Raw genomic sequence first — 15248 nt, 5'->3', positions numbered from 1 at the left:
AGTGGGAGAAAAGCGCACTGGCTATCTGGTGGGTATTTTATTCATGTGCCTTCACAAAAGTTAGCCGAAATAAGTTTTGTCCCAGCTTCAAATGAAAATCAAAACTTTCTCCTTGTTGAAGTCTGTTGAGCAGTGAACTCCTTTCCCAAGCTGAAATTGCATGAAAATCTCATTTGTTCCTAAGTTAAGCTCTAAAAGCAGGACAGACAGCTAGAGAGTGGCAACAAACTTGCAGAAAAAGATGGCAAGAACAAGAGGGAAGAATTAATTCAAAGGATTGTTGCAGAAAGAGGGACAGCAGAATTGAATTGGGCTGCAGGAACACGTTTGTGTTTTGGACTTTCCGAGTCCTACGCAAAGTCAAAAAAATAGTTTTGTCCCCAAGATTTGTAGAGGCTGGCCCAGATTGTGCCATCTTAGTATCATAAACAAAGAATGAGTGGTGTGTGTTCACTTCTCCATGCAGCAAAATCCCCATTTATAGAAAACAGCATTAACAAGTAGAATGATTTAAAGCAATAATAAAATCCATCATATTTTAAAAAGCAATCATTCTTTCAATCTGATTGGTGAGAAAAATCCAATTGCATGTGGTAAAATATGATTGTTTCTACAGCTTAAAGTTTCAGAATGGCCATAATTGTGATTTCAGAAAATAACTTTTCTTCTTTGTTTCTTTCTGTATTTCTACCAAACAGATTTAAAAAGATGGTTGTATCTACAGTATGTGACAGTACAGATTTGCTCAACAAAAAAGATTTCTTAAAGGGGTAGAATATGGTAAAATCAACCTTTTTTATAATGCTATTCACTCATCGAAAACATACCTGGAGTGTTGCCTTGATTCTTTCATGCATGTTTGAGAAATCCTATAATCTCCCATAGCAACCATTCAACTGTGCAAAATGCCTGGGTGGACCTAGCCCCGCCTTCGAGGTGCAACTCCACCTCGGAGTTGCAATTTTTAAGCTCACAGAGCATCCCTCTGCATCCCTCTAGTCTGGCTACTCCTTCAGACTAGCCAGCAGCAATTAGCAAACATCTATCAGAGCTGCACATCTGCTTAGCTCGTTATTCGAACTACTTCTCAGTGCAACCCTGGTAAAAATGTTGTTGACGGGTTAATAGAGGAGCAAAGTTGTGATGACTTCCTGAAGGTAGACTTTCAGAAAGAGCAGGAGTTTCTTAAAGGGACAGAGATCCAATTTCCAGTTTCTTTTGAAGTAACTGTTATTTAAGGTAACAGTTACTTGATTGTGCTACAAAATGGCACTACGTGGCTGGAAAATGCATAATAATGCCCCTTTAAGATTGTGTCCTCAATTCAGTGATTGATTTCATTAAATCAAGACAAAGTAGGGAGACCACATTCACGTAATTGTAACCTGTGTTTGAGTAAGTTTGTTACCTGGAGGTGCACAGTTGTTAGAATGGCGAGCAAAGTAGAAGGTCTGCAACACACAGCACCCAATAAGAGCAGCGAAGAACAGGTGGGCCCGGCTTTGGAAGGTCTCAGCAGCCCCACATAGAGAGGTCATCAGTGAAGTCACAAATCTGATTTTTTTTTTAGGGCGGGGTGAAAAGATTGGAAATGGGTCATTCATGAAAAAGTCGGATATTGTTCTCATTTGTCTGCTGTGTGAACGTAGACTTTCACAGGCCAGGAAATGGCTGCAGCCCTTTCCGTCAGTAGCAGTCAAAGCAAAAATTAAAAAGCTAAAAGCGAAGTCTTAACCGTGACAGACTTGTTGAGGATCCAGGTTTATGATGCTACCATACTAAGGGAAGGAGTACGTAAGTGAATAAGCAAGGGTAGAAAATAAAAAAATAAAAATCTCTAAAGTTTAGTGTTGAAGAACTCCAGGAAATATTTCTCTGTGAGATTTTGCTTCTGCAGTAAAACATCGATTTATTGTAGGGCTTTTCACCTACCTTCAGAAGACATGCCAATAAAAATGGATGGAGCTGTGTGTGCTGGCCTGTTGGAGGCTTTGAACGGCAGCTTGTCTGACTCATGAAGCCCGAACTGTTTTGTAAGGTTGACTAAAGTCAGGTACTTTATTAGCAAGAAGTTTCTGCAAAGTTTCAGTCTCCCCCACACATGACCTTCCTCAGCCTTCCTTGGTCAAGAGGAAAGATACACCCTGAGAAAGTCACCAGTCGATCACAGGGCAAACACAAAGACGCACAAACAATGTATACACAACTATGCATTAATAGGCGTCTTTTATAAAGTCCATGCAGAAATAACATGCGAGATTCACCCAAAAAGGACTGCACACCTGAAATTCAAACCTAAGACTTTCCTACTGCTGTGTAGCTGCATAAATATAGTTAAAATTGGGTTATTTATCCTAAATTATTTTTTACCTCTGGAATTGTCATCAGGTTTTTTTTCCTTTTTTGTTTTTTTTTTAATTTTCACACACCCTTCGAGCCAAGATAATTTAATTTTTATGCCTGATATGAAACATTTTTTACCGAACAAATACAGCGGGGCTATGTAACCACATTAGTTGGGTTTTTTTTTTAATGTAATTTTATGGTAATCACCTTTATTCACTGAGCATCTCATGTGTGGAGCCCTCTAGGTGAGGTTTCCAAATTTGCTGTAATTCAGTGATGACATTTTCTAACTTTCGCCAAAACACACAGACTAGTTTTATGTCTTGTAAACTCACACACACGGTATGTTTTAGTGTTGCATGTGTTTGATTTTATTTAAGTTAAATGCTGGAGAATGCTGTCTCTTTTGCCTCGATACACAGCTGCTATGCATTTTCATACCGAAGTTCCATTATTTTCCACACTTGGAGTTTTTTAAAGTCGGCTTTGAAGCTGAAATACAAAAGCAGACTCTTAATGTAATGCTTCTATTTTGAAAGTGTTAACACTGAATGGATGGATAATAAGTCATAATTCAAAAATCATAATAACACATTATACAACAAAAAAAAATGCATGTTGCAAGTCTTGTGATCTTTCACATACTTAAACATCCATGTCTGATACGCAGCTTCTGATATGGATAAAGTGGGCATATGCCCAGGGCGGCTGCTCATGTAGGGCGGCATGTGCTGCTCCACTAGTAAACAGTTCTTCTGTTAAATCTGCTGCCTATTTTTTGATCAAAAAGTAATTATTTTTACAAAGACTAAGACTGTTTTTAGCACTTGTGAAAATTAATTTGTGTTTCTTCAAGAGCATGAGAATAAACTTACGTATTTTCTAAAGGTAGATGTTATTTGACAGTTCTGCAGTGAAATTTACGTCTTGATCAAAATGCAACGGTAGTACACATAATTTCATAAATGCTTGATTAACGGGGCAATGTATTTTAACTGAATTTGTTTCCCGCAGTATTTATTTTTGGTATTTTTATTGTATATTTTTATGGTGTGCATGGTATATGGTGTGTCGGTGCCTTGCTGTATGTGTTTAAAGCATTGTGGTTACACCACTTTTTTTTCCTTTCAAATAAAATATCAAAGTACATTTTGAGTGTGTCTATGAAGCCAAATGACGTCATGGCGGAACATGTTGCCCCAGGGCTCCAAGCAGGCAGGGACCGCCCCTGCTGGTATGCCGTATTCTTCGAATTTCCATGTCCCAAATCACATCTGTGTCTTCTTGACCGAGCAGAGCGCGGCAGCATGTTGGGTTCCTCAACATCACCGCATTATTAGTCCAGCGGGACGGCGCAGAAAGAGAGCCTGACATAATCTGCTTTGTATAATTGGACCCTGAGGCGGCATCAGCACAGGCGAGGCTCTCTCTTCCCGTTTCCCGGAGGAGTGTTGCTCCTGCTGCACACACCAAAAGTACAACTGTCGTAAAAATAGAGTTGACCAAAAACATTGTTCGTCGTGGCTCACGGACGTCCACAGCGTTTTCCTGTTTCACCTTTTTTTTATTGTATTTAATTTTTTCTTGCTCAGCATTTAAAAAAAACTAAAGTCTGCGTACTGGAAAAGTATGCTAAACACCAGTGAGACAATGTTTCATTTTTATAAGCTTCGCCTCGGAGGAGTGACTGTTATGGTCAGTCTCGTTTGCAGTCTGTTGGGACTCTAATACTTATTTATTCTTTAGGTTTTTTCGTTCTTGTTCATTCTAATAAATATGCCTGACTTTTTATTGTAAATTTGCCTTTGTGTTGTTTAGGTAAGGCGTCCGTAGGCTTGAATCATCAAGCTTGACTGCAAAGAGCAGCAGCGATAACACATCACTGACCAACGATGTCACTCAAATCAACTCCAGAGTTCAACTTGCAGCTCTGCTCTGGCTTCAGCTGCACGGTAATTGGAACAAAAATCCTGACTTACTCCTTGAAAAGAAGAAAAAGTTAAAAAAAAACAAAAAACATTGCAGTTATTTATTTTTTGTTGACACTCGTAAAACCTCAAATTAACCCAGTAGTAGTTTATTCACTCATAATTTTTCATCTAATTATTGATGTGCAATATAAAGAAGTAAAAAAAAAAGAAAAGCAGCCCTGCTGTTACGGATTTATTCCACAAGAGGGCACTGTGACCTTCCCACCAGTTTCAAGTATCGCCAAATTCTGTCAGTGTGGCTGAGCTTGCATGAGTGAGGCGACTTTTATTAGCTTCTTCTAACGATGATGCGTTCACATTCCTGTTATCACCTGATAAAATTTGTGGGGTTTTATAAAGTTTTTTAAGGGAATATTTTTAAGAAAGCTGAATAATATTATTTGCATTTCTTAGAGTCGCTTCATTTTTTATGCTGAACTTTTTGCAGAGGCCTCATGTTGTATTTAAGTGCTCTTCATAAATTAATGTGAAAGAATAAATGTTAGATATTCCCTGTATTTGATGTTACAGGCCTCCTTTCATCTCACTTTCATTTATGGTGAGCAGGTCTTTCATAAATCATCAAAAATGATTTTGCACTGAGGTGAATTTCTTCAAGACAGATGACTGAGTTTAAAGCGCTGCTCTTTTCTTATGTATAGCTTTAACTTACCAGTGTTTTCCACGAGGGGGGAATCTATTAACCATTCATTCCGCTTATGTACTGCAGAATATGAGTTGGGTTTTGTTTTATTCACTTTGAGATTACTGAATTAGATACAAAAAGGTTGAGGTAAATTCACTGGTCAAAGTACCTCCCTTCAGATTTGTTAAACTCCAGAGGCTGAGGAGGACCTCTGCTGTGAGAAAAGTGATACTGCATAAAATGATCGGCGCTAGAAAGCTGCTGTAATGCGATAATGTCTCTTTAGTTTGGAAGAATTCACACAGACGGAAGAGCTCTAGTTTTGACACCACTAAGCTATATTTGCAGACCGACAAATGCTCGATTTTAATAGCATATACAAAAACAAAGTATGTCCAATCAAATTCAGTTCAGTTTATTTATAAAAATTCAAAACAAATGTAACGCCAAGGCACTTTGCGAGATTAAATTGTATCCAAAAATATGCAATCAATTTAAACTGGTCTGGTCGCGAGCGTCGTAATTCACAGTCATGAAACAATGCATGCAAGTTTAGTTTGTCATGCCTGTTGATGAAAACAAAAAAATATACACCATACAGTATATCCCAGGAAACCCACCTGATTTCACAGAGTCGTGGAGAAACCATGGCTCCCTTTTAACCTGAAGTCTAACGCAGAACAGATACACAACAGCCTCACAAGCGCTGGTCCAGGTTTCCATTCTACTAGAAGGAAAAACGGAGTGGGCAAACTTAACAGAAGCTAATTAACTCCATCAGTGAGTGGCTTCATCTAAAACACGCGAACAAATGAGCTCATCGAGGGTAATGGTGTGCATGGGAGGAAAAATAGAGTAAAAATTAGTTTGTGGACAAGGTTGACAGTGGCAGTAATTGCACTGTTGCATATAGGTACAGCAAAAATATAATGTGTTCACTATCTTTGTCATACTGTGTGTAGATTAAATTTACACCAAGTGAGAGATTTTAGGCCTAGACAAAACCTTTTATGGACACCTAAACATAGGTGACCTCAGTAAAATAAACAAAGAAAATAACTGTATTATTGCACCTACATTACATTTTTGAAGCAACATACACTAACAATTACCTGCAGGAAAAATGTTTTTTGTTTGCTGTTTTAAAACAGCATAAAAATCATCTGGTTTTCTGCATGCAAATTGTGTGTCGTCACTTAAAGTAAATATTTTTTTTATAAAATCAACATTGTTTCTTATATAGCAGATATTAAAAGTCATATCTTTCCTAAGTTGGTCTCTTTGCATATCTTTTCTTTTTACTTATTTACTTGTTCTCTTTAAATTGGCTAGTCCTTTTATTGCTCTACTCCACTGTACTTTTGTTTTGAATAGTTTTTTTTAAAAAATCAGCTAATAAGAATAAAAAAAATCTTTTTTTTGTTTTGCTTTAGAAGCTTTGTAAATCTGACATAATGCAATCATTCTTGCTGTGACAGACAAACCGGAAAATACTGGGTTTTTTACTTTCTCACGTGTTAAAGAAAGCAAAAATACGAAAAATATATATCAAGCTGTGTTTCTGGTGGTGGTACACTAGATGGAGCTAGAGAGCAGCAGTAGAAAAGTTGCTTCCAGAGGACGAGTCACTTCAAAAGAGTCAGACCTTCACGGTCACTGTTTGGTACAACATGATCACATAATGGATGTGCATTGTCTTGCACATCCATTAGCGAATCAAAACCCTCCACATCCAGAACTTTGCACACAAGACATGCTCTGTTATAAAAATGTTATAAAGACGATGAACTGTGTGTCCTTCACAGAGCCAATGTGTAAGAGCCCTGTGGGACTGAAACGGCTTAAACAGACCCTATGAAGGCGCAGTGGCCTTCATACAAAAGCAACACTTCTGGGAAATGCTGCAAGCGTAACAACAACGGGAAGAAGACGCATTTGTGAAGGGCAGAGAACAAAAAATGAGACACCAGAGAAACAGCACACAGTTGTGGAATGTCTTGCGTGAAACCATGTAAGCTGTTACTTGTTGGTGCGTTTATCATACTGTGCATATGTAAGCTTTGATAAACGAATTTGATATAAAGAATTATAATATTTTTGCATGATGAAAAACATATATTGAATGTAACGCTTGCCTCTAAAGATTAATCAGATCAATCAAGATAACCACTGATGAATTAGAAATTAATAAACAACTTAAATACTTGCTATTAAACATCTGATTAAGAGCTTATTTTTGTATTATAATGTAATTGATAACCATATGTTAATTTTGAATTTAAGAAATAGAATAATATGTGTGTTGTTTTTTTTTCAGTTTATTGTTTTACGTCTAAAGGCTCGGGTATTGTTACAGCCAATGTTAAGCTAATAAATGTGCTGCATGGCAACACAACAACTTAAAGAAATCTAATTTACACAAAAGTTCAACTTGTCATTTTTACAAAGTGAGCTGTGATCGCAATCAAAATAAATTTTAGATGATTTGCCGGTATGCCATAGGCATTTTATGTAACCAAATCATCAGTACACTGTCGTCCAAGCAGATTTCCATTATAATTTCAAAAAGGTAAAACCTGAATGTAAAGCTATGTGAAGAAACTATTTAAAAGAACAATAGCAACAAAGCAGGAAAACTAGCAAAGCCTTGACACATATCAATGCCACTGCGAGAGCTAAACGCACACTGCTCATTTTTTCTCTTTTTCCATTTTATTCAGTTTGTTTCTGCTCAGTTTACTTGTGGCCATAGTAAAAAGGAACAACTTTAGGGATCTCCAGCCCAGCATGAGCGGCCATCTATCATGTCCAACTAGGGACCTGAAGAGAAGGCAAACACCCCCCCAAAAAAACACAAAACATGAATCATTGAACATATGTAGAAAATAGAATTACTGGCCAAGATAGCTCAGTATGGAGTACTCAAACTGCCAAAAGTAAGCATACATACAGAAATAAAGAGATGGCTTGATGAAATATTTCTTAACAAAAGACCTAAATTTCCACGTGTTAGGACCTCAGAGGAATGACAAAAACCTTTTGAGCATTTCTTTGAACCCTAATGCTTCCCCACCAATAAAACTGCTAGCATGACTGTTTTACGCAATGAGTCACATTGCAAAACTGCTGCTTACAACACAAACCGTCTTCCGAGTGATAAAAAGATCCCGGCGTTGGCATTTGCATGTGTACGTCTGTGTGTATGCGTGTGATTCGGTTTGGATCACCCTCCCAACTATCACGCATGTTCTGACGCCAGACAGACCCTTGCACATGTATTAGTGGAGGACATCAAGGAAAAGTTTGACTCCAGTCCAGATGTAATCAAATATTCTAAGTTCGGTTTTACCAACATGACGTAAAGTGATTCTGCGCTCCAGCGGGTTCTATAGGGGCGTGCTGTGGTGGCCATCTCTTTATTTCTGTATGTATGCTTACTTTTGGCAGTTTGAGTACTCCATACTGAGCTATCTTGGCCAGTAATTCTATTTTAGACCCGCGGACGTCGCGGGTTCGACTCCCGGTCCCGACGACCTTTGCCGCATGTCCTCCTTCAAAAATGGCGCCGGCTCAGCTGGCTGCCTGCAGACGCAGCTCCCGTCGTGTGTGTGTTAATCTGTGTATAAAAAATTCTTGCTGTAACTGCGAAATAATTTCCCTGCTGGGATGAATAAAGTAATTCTTCTTCTTCTTCTTCTTCTTATAGAGATTAGCTAAATCATGTAGTTGATTTCCCCGGGCTGCAGCCGCCACATGAGAGATTTATTTCTGTCCCTAAGTCATTTGATTTGAAAATCAGCAAACCAGCTTTCTCTGGTGATAACACCCTCAGTCCAGGCACGTGTGTCTGGTTGTGGACATTTTTCTTTTTTTTGTTGTTTTTTTTGTTTGTTTGTTTTTTACCTGCATTGCATGTACAGTATGTGTTACATCTTGTGTTGCTATTTCTAAATCTTGTTTGTTTTTTTTTTCCTTTACCAACGCTTTATTATTATAATCTCTATTGTTTATTGAAAAACATACGATGTAGTTTTATCCTGACAAGATTTTTACTACTAAATCTCCCACCGAACAGCTGTTGATGTCGGGTCTTTGGCTAAGAGACAGAGCAGCCGTGCCATGCGTCTCCGCCCAGCCTCCCTGCCTCTTACCTCACGTGGATGCAGCAGGAGCAGCATGAGGGAGAAACATAAAAGAGCCTCATCACTTCTTTACTAGGGCAGCTGTGGCAGATTGCTGCTTCCCTTGTTTTTCTCCCCACCCCCTTCCTCCTCCTCCCCCGTCCCATTTTCCCTGCTTACCTTTTCTCGTTAGCTTCGCTTTTTTATCATAGTTTTCTCTTTTGTTCTCTGTTGCATTTTGCAGTTGTTTTGTTTTATGTTATGAAATACCCCCCTCTTTTCACCACTACGTCAATCTTCTTCCTTCATTTTTTTTCATTCTGCACGTCCCTGCTAAATTATCTTGATTTTTTTTTTTCTGTTGTTTTTGTGGCTGTAATGTTATTATAATTTTTTCCCCCTTTATCTCAAGGTAATTGAAACCTTCTTTTAAAATTTCCTATGAAAAGTATTGACTGTTTTTAAAAAAAAGCATATATGAGTTCATTGTAGAGCCTTAATTTAAATGCAAAGAACAATTGTCCCTCTTTCTCTCTGCAGCCGACCTCCGTTGCTAATCAATCTCTTTGCTGTGTCACTCCTCTCTCTCTCTCTCTCTCTCTCTCTCTCTCTCTGTCAGCTTTGAGGTTTCCCAAAAATAGCTACGGCTTCTCCTTTGGGATTGGCATCTGAGCTCTGCCGTTATAGTCTGCACCATGCAGAGTGTTGAGTGTGTTTGTGCACGTGCATTTGAGAATGCCCTTTAACAAAACTCTGAGGAAGCCCCAACTTTCACAGGATAAAGCGGTGTTATGTAAGCTTTAAGGGCTGAAAGAAGAGGATGGATCCAAAAATACCGATAGTATTGATATCAAGCTGATATCAGTATCAGACTGATACTAGCGCGGCGATATTGACACTTTAGTTTGAGATTCCCTTTTGAAATTTTTTTTTGTTTTTGCATTGCAGTTTCTCAACAGGACCTCAAAAAAGATTTTGTTTCAATTTGCACTCATATGACAATTTTTTTCACTTTGTTTATTTTAAAAAATTGCACACAAATCATATCAGTACCTGTATTAGCTGGGCCTGTACTCACTTGGTATCGGATCAATACAAAAAATCCTGTATTGCACATTTCTAGTTTTGTTTCAGCATGAAATCATTTAAAAACTGGTTAATAGTTTGCTGTGACACAATTCCAAGATTCATATGATGAACTTTCCTCAACTTGGCTTTTCTTTGGGTTGCAAAACAATCAGTTTTAGCAAATAAAAAATGTGAGCTCTGTAATCATAACCTGTTGTGTCATCATGAATTTTGCCAAGTTTAGATTTTCAAAAATAATTTATCTGCACGCCGTTGTTGAGGTTCCCGTTGTTATCTTGCCACGTGGTCATGAATTACTTGCATGGGACAGAAAACATTGCTTGATCAGCAGAGGTGTGCAGAGGCCCTGGCGGGAGAAAAACAACCGCGGCAGCAGAAAGAGGAGGGAAAAATGACTGGCAGCTATGCCAAATGTCAGGTGGAGACACAAAAACAGTGCAAATATGGGGATAAAAGGGTCAAACAAAGTAATGAGGTACTGTAGTTCCTCCTATGTTTGCAGTCAGATGGTGACATTGTGAAAGAAGGTATAGGTTTAAGGCTCAGATGTGAGTTTAGAAGCCAGAAGATTTGCAGTGGAAGACAAAGATCTACACACTCCTGTTAAAATGACAAACAACTGTGATGTAAAAAAAATGATTTACTGTCTTTTTTCTGAAAAAGAATGTGTGTGCACACCGCTAGACGAACGCTTGCTTTACTTTTGTACACATTCAACATCAATAACAGTTAATCTGATTTACCAAAATTAAAATTCAGTTCACCTATTGTTGTACTTTCCCAACATGCACAAAATGTAATATTTTGCCAAAAGCCATCTCTTTCAGAGAGATAACAAATGATTAAATTGATCCCATTGAACAAATTAATCAGTCATAAATAATGTTTAAAAAAAGGGAAGAAATACATACCGAAAAAAATATAAAAATTAGAAATTGCACAAAGACAATGGATTATCCTCACAAACAACTCAATGGTCTTGCTTAGAGGATCTTTGGGTGAAGTACGAGTTCTCACTACGTCCTCTAAATATAGTCTGAGATCCAATTGACATATTTCTGACAAAAAGGCCTTTTTTTTTCAAAACACAAACTGTTTTTTGTCTACAGTAATTAAGCAGTATTAGGGCAGTGTACCAAAACTGGATTGTTGGAAAAGTGAATAAAGCAACAATCACAGTTTTCATTTTTGTTTCTGTCTGCATGAGCAAAACTATGACAAGAGGACAGGAAATAATGCTTACTAAAATCTTTGGAAAGTCAAATTTACGTTAGACTAGAATAAACAAATTTTTATTATCTATTGCCGATTCCACAAGCAGTGAGTGGACTAAAATAATCAGAGTGAGACAAAAAACAGCAGACAGACAGTAGCGGGGAGAGAATAGACAGAGGTCAGTGTGGCCGCCAGCTGTTTGAGATGAATAGACCATTATATTGAACAGAGGGCAGCAGATGGCTAGTCAGCACACTGGCACATTGCACACAGACATCTCTGAAAGACTAAATGGGAAACTCACGTGACTAAAATAGCAAATCTGCTGGCTGACCTGTAAGCCCTGCTAAATGCAACCATGCTTCTCCTAAAGCCGGTTTTCTCTAAGAAAATTATTTATGCGGTTGTTTCACAAAATATTGGTTCTTAGCCCTGTAATGGGGTTATATTGTGTATTTCCCAGGGACATCATATAGTGGCATTTTATAGCACAATCATTCTGTGTACGTCAAACATGACTTAAAAGAATTTTCACTTCATAATTTGACCCTTTGAAATTGAGCCTCTGTCTCTTTAAGAAGCTCCTACTCTTTCTGATACTCCGCCGTCAGCATGTCATCACAACAGTGCTCCTCCATGATGGTGTTTACAACCATTTGACTGAGAAGAAGTTAGTAAAATCAACAGACGCACATTTCCATCAAGTGTTTTCTAATTGCTGCCACTAGTCTGAAGGAGTTGAGCGGGGAAAGGTGTATGTTGGGAGTGGTGCTCTGGTGACGTAAAGATAAAACCAAAAGTCAATTTTATACAATTAAACAATGTTCCAATAATGTTACCACATGTGGTCATCGTCTTGGAGGTGTTTTTGGTGACCATTTTCTTTTGTGTTCACTCACAGACGTTTTAATCAGCCTGTGACTCATATATCATGGCGGTAAGAAATGACCAAATCTGAGAAGGTTTCACATGACTATTTGAAATGTCATGGCTTATTCTGAGAGAAACCGCTGTCCACAGGATGCAGAAAGAAGCCCACTTCCTTTTAGTGTGCTCACAGCTCAGTCTCAGCGTCTGCGCAGCTGTTCCGACACAAACTGAACGCAAACATCCACAATCAAGGCTTTCAACAGCGGAGGTTGTGCGTGACAGCGATGCACCGTGTAAATAGTTTTTCTCTGCTTTATACCCTACCGGAAACTGAAACGAGGATTAGTGTCTTTGCATATAAAGCTACTTCCTCTTCACAACGGGAATAACCAGCTGAGGTGATTTGCAAACCTGATAAAGATATTGCTCTGGCAGTACTGTTTAAACATCCCAGGACTCTGCTGTAAGTCTGGCCACAGGGTCAACCAACAACGTAATGGCATAATGGGGAGACTGGAAGACATCAAAGGAGGCAGAAATGTTTTGTTTTTCCTGCTCTACCTTTCTAAAAAAAATAAAAACTAAATATTACACTACCACTTTTTCCTCCTGCAGGTTAAATTGGACAGTCAAATATCATGAGATCACCTCGTGATTAGCCAGTGTCTTAATCATGTATGTGTTAAATAAGCGTCAGAAGTTTAGGGTTAGGGTTAGGGTTAGCATGCTCCGCAGCTTAGCATGTTTACTCTTTGATTAGACTTGTTAATCATCTGACTCCTTGTATTTTTCAGTGTGGTTAAGAGTCATTCGAGTATGGACCAAAAAAAATTAAAAGAAAGAAGCTGATCACCTGTTTTATGAACTCAGTCCCAGTTTATGCCTTGAACGTCATTAAACTTATGTTTTTTTGTTTTGTTTAGTTGTTTTTTTTCCTAAACTGTGCCCTAATGAGAACCCATCGTTAAAAAAAATGGCCTAAAATGTACTATTCGTTTTATTCTCTATATTTAAACAAGTCTGTCCCTTGGTGACGTTAAACAAAATCTCAACTAATTGTTCAGGATTTAAGGTTTGCTATGCAAGTCGTGAGCGAGGGCAGCCGAAGTATAAGATGATGACAGGGAGGCGCACAGAAATATGGGGCAAAGGTCGCTTCCTTATTATTCAACGTACAATTGTTTTTATAGTCTAAAGGTTTTGTACAAGCTGAGGCATGTAAAAGGTCTACACAAGCACTGAAACAATGCAGTGCGTGTTTGTTCACACAGCCCTACTGCCCTGGGGAGCAGTTTTTATTCTAACTCCAACAACAAAATCCAATAGCAATAGTTGGGTAGAGGAAAACGTTGTCTTTTGATAAGTACACTTTGCCACAATGGAAGGCTGAGGAGGAAATTCACAACTTAAGTTATGTGAAAAAGGAAACAACTTAGTTACGTCTTGCCAGATGGGTTAATATCTTGGGTGTCTTAATGGGTGTTTTCTTGTTCATTTCTTATTCACTGACTTTAATCACCAGATCTCAGTTATGAAGCTCAACATTAGCTAAAGCGCTCAGTAATAATAGATGCTCAATTAGCGTTTGTTGCAGAGCTTTTACAAGCCTCATGAAAAAATAAAAAAGACATTAAATGGGTTAAATGAAGATTTTTGTACGTTTACGCAACCTTATTTGCGTTGTCTGTGAAAGGCCGAAGAGCTTGACCGAACGTCCTGTTGGGAGGCCAAAAAAGGAGGTGCAGAACGCCGTGTACGACACGAAGACGTGAACGTTCAAAAGGGTCAAAACTTGGGAGAACGAAGCCATTTAAGACAGCTGCGCTCCTGGGGAGGAAAAGTAGAGAAACATAGATTAATATCTGAAGCCCAGTGTTGCAACGACAGTGGCCTCATTCAGGAACCGCAAGTATGTAGGTCGTTTCTAGAGGGAACGCAGAGTTAACACAGTTACATGGAGAAATCATTATTCAATGTGAGCTACAACCCACACAAGTGGTGTGTGGAGCTGTCCTGTTTACAAAACAAACCGAATGCGAACAGTGTGTTTGTGAGGCAAACAAAAGCAAACGCACTCCAATAATCACTTTTTTTTATTATTATTGTACAATTTATCATTAATATATTGATACGACTGGCCGCTTTGGGTTAAAAGTAATATACTAAAGTCAAACTATAGCTTAAATAAATACATAATTAAACTGCTGTGAATGAGTTGCCATTGCACAAATTAGGTTTATTGAGAATCCTGAGCCTTCAGATGTTGTCTCTAATCAGGTTTTGATGCTGTTGAATCGCGACTGTGAGCTCGCAGCTGGATGAGATGAAGATCGTTCAGGTTGCTCCGTCTCTCCTTTCGGTTTCCCGCTCCGTTTCTGCCCGGTAACGACTTCTGGGAGCTTCGATGTCTTTTTTTTAATTTTTTTTATTGTACTCAGCCAGCCAGTGACATCATTCCCCTTTCACCCAGTTCCGCGGAGGCTGCAGCGCGAGGTAACTCCCGGTCAAACCGCGACGCGTTCAAAGGCTCTTGAGAAAGCTCGGACAAGCACAAACAAAGACAAGAAACGCGAAAACGTCTACGCTGCTCCTCGGCGGCTTCAGAAAAAGAGACGTCGTCAAAGCAGAGCACGTCAGATCTGCGAGAAAAGATACATTTGGGATGTTATGAAGTTATTTCTGATCTTAGCAATGTATGCAGATTTTTATTGCATGGTAAATGAATGTACTATTGCAATATGTGTATAAATAAATAGGATTATATAAAAAAAACATTTGTAGATGTTATTGATTGTCTAAACTCAGTGAAGATTTATTTTTACTTTATCATTATCTTACTGTCTTTTTTAAGCTCTGATAGGTTATATGTATTATTTAATGTCATTTTCACTCATTATTATTCAAATTGCAGTTATGATATAGCTAAACATTGACATATCTTTGAAGAATAGTCTTCATAAATGATTGAGGTCACACAATAGCATGTAAACA

General features: G+C 38.4%; 1 long non-coding RNA gene across 1 annotated transcript in view; it reads left to right on the top strand.

Annotated features, from left to right (window-relative positions):
- LOC114145548 (uncharacterized) overlaps nt 1-14990 on the top strand; it is a 76631-nt gene extending 61641 nt beyond the window's left edge. Inside the window, exon 3 of the long non-coding RNA XR_003595730.1 lies at nt 14728-14990. This is a non-coding gene — a long non-coding RNA (uncharacterized LOC114145548). The remainder of the gene's footprint in view (nt 1-14727) is intronic.
- The last annotated feature ends 258 nt before the right edge of the window (nt 14991-15248 follow it).

Source organism: Xiphophorus couchianus, chromosome 5 (assembly GCF_001444195.1).
Source record: "Xiphophorus couchianus chromosome 5, X_couchianus-1.0, whole genome shotgun sequence".
NCBI classification, from domain to species: Eukaryota; Metazoa; Chordata; class Actinopteri; order Cyprinodontiformes; family Poeciliidae; genus Xiphophorus; species Xiphophorus couchianus.
Note: the sequence above shows the minus strand (reverse complement) of the source record. Positions and strands in the feature narration are given on the sequence as shown.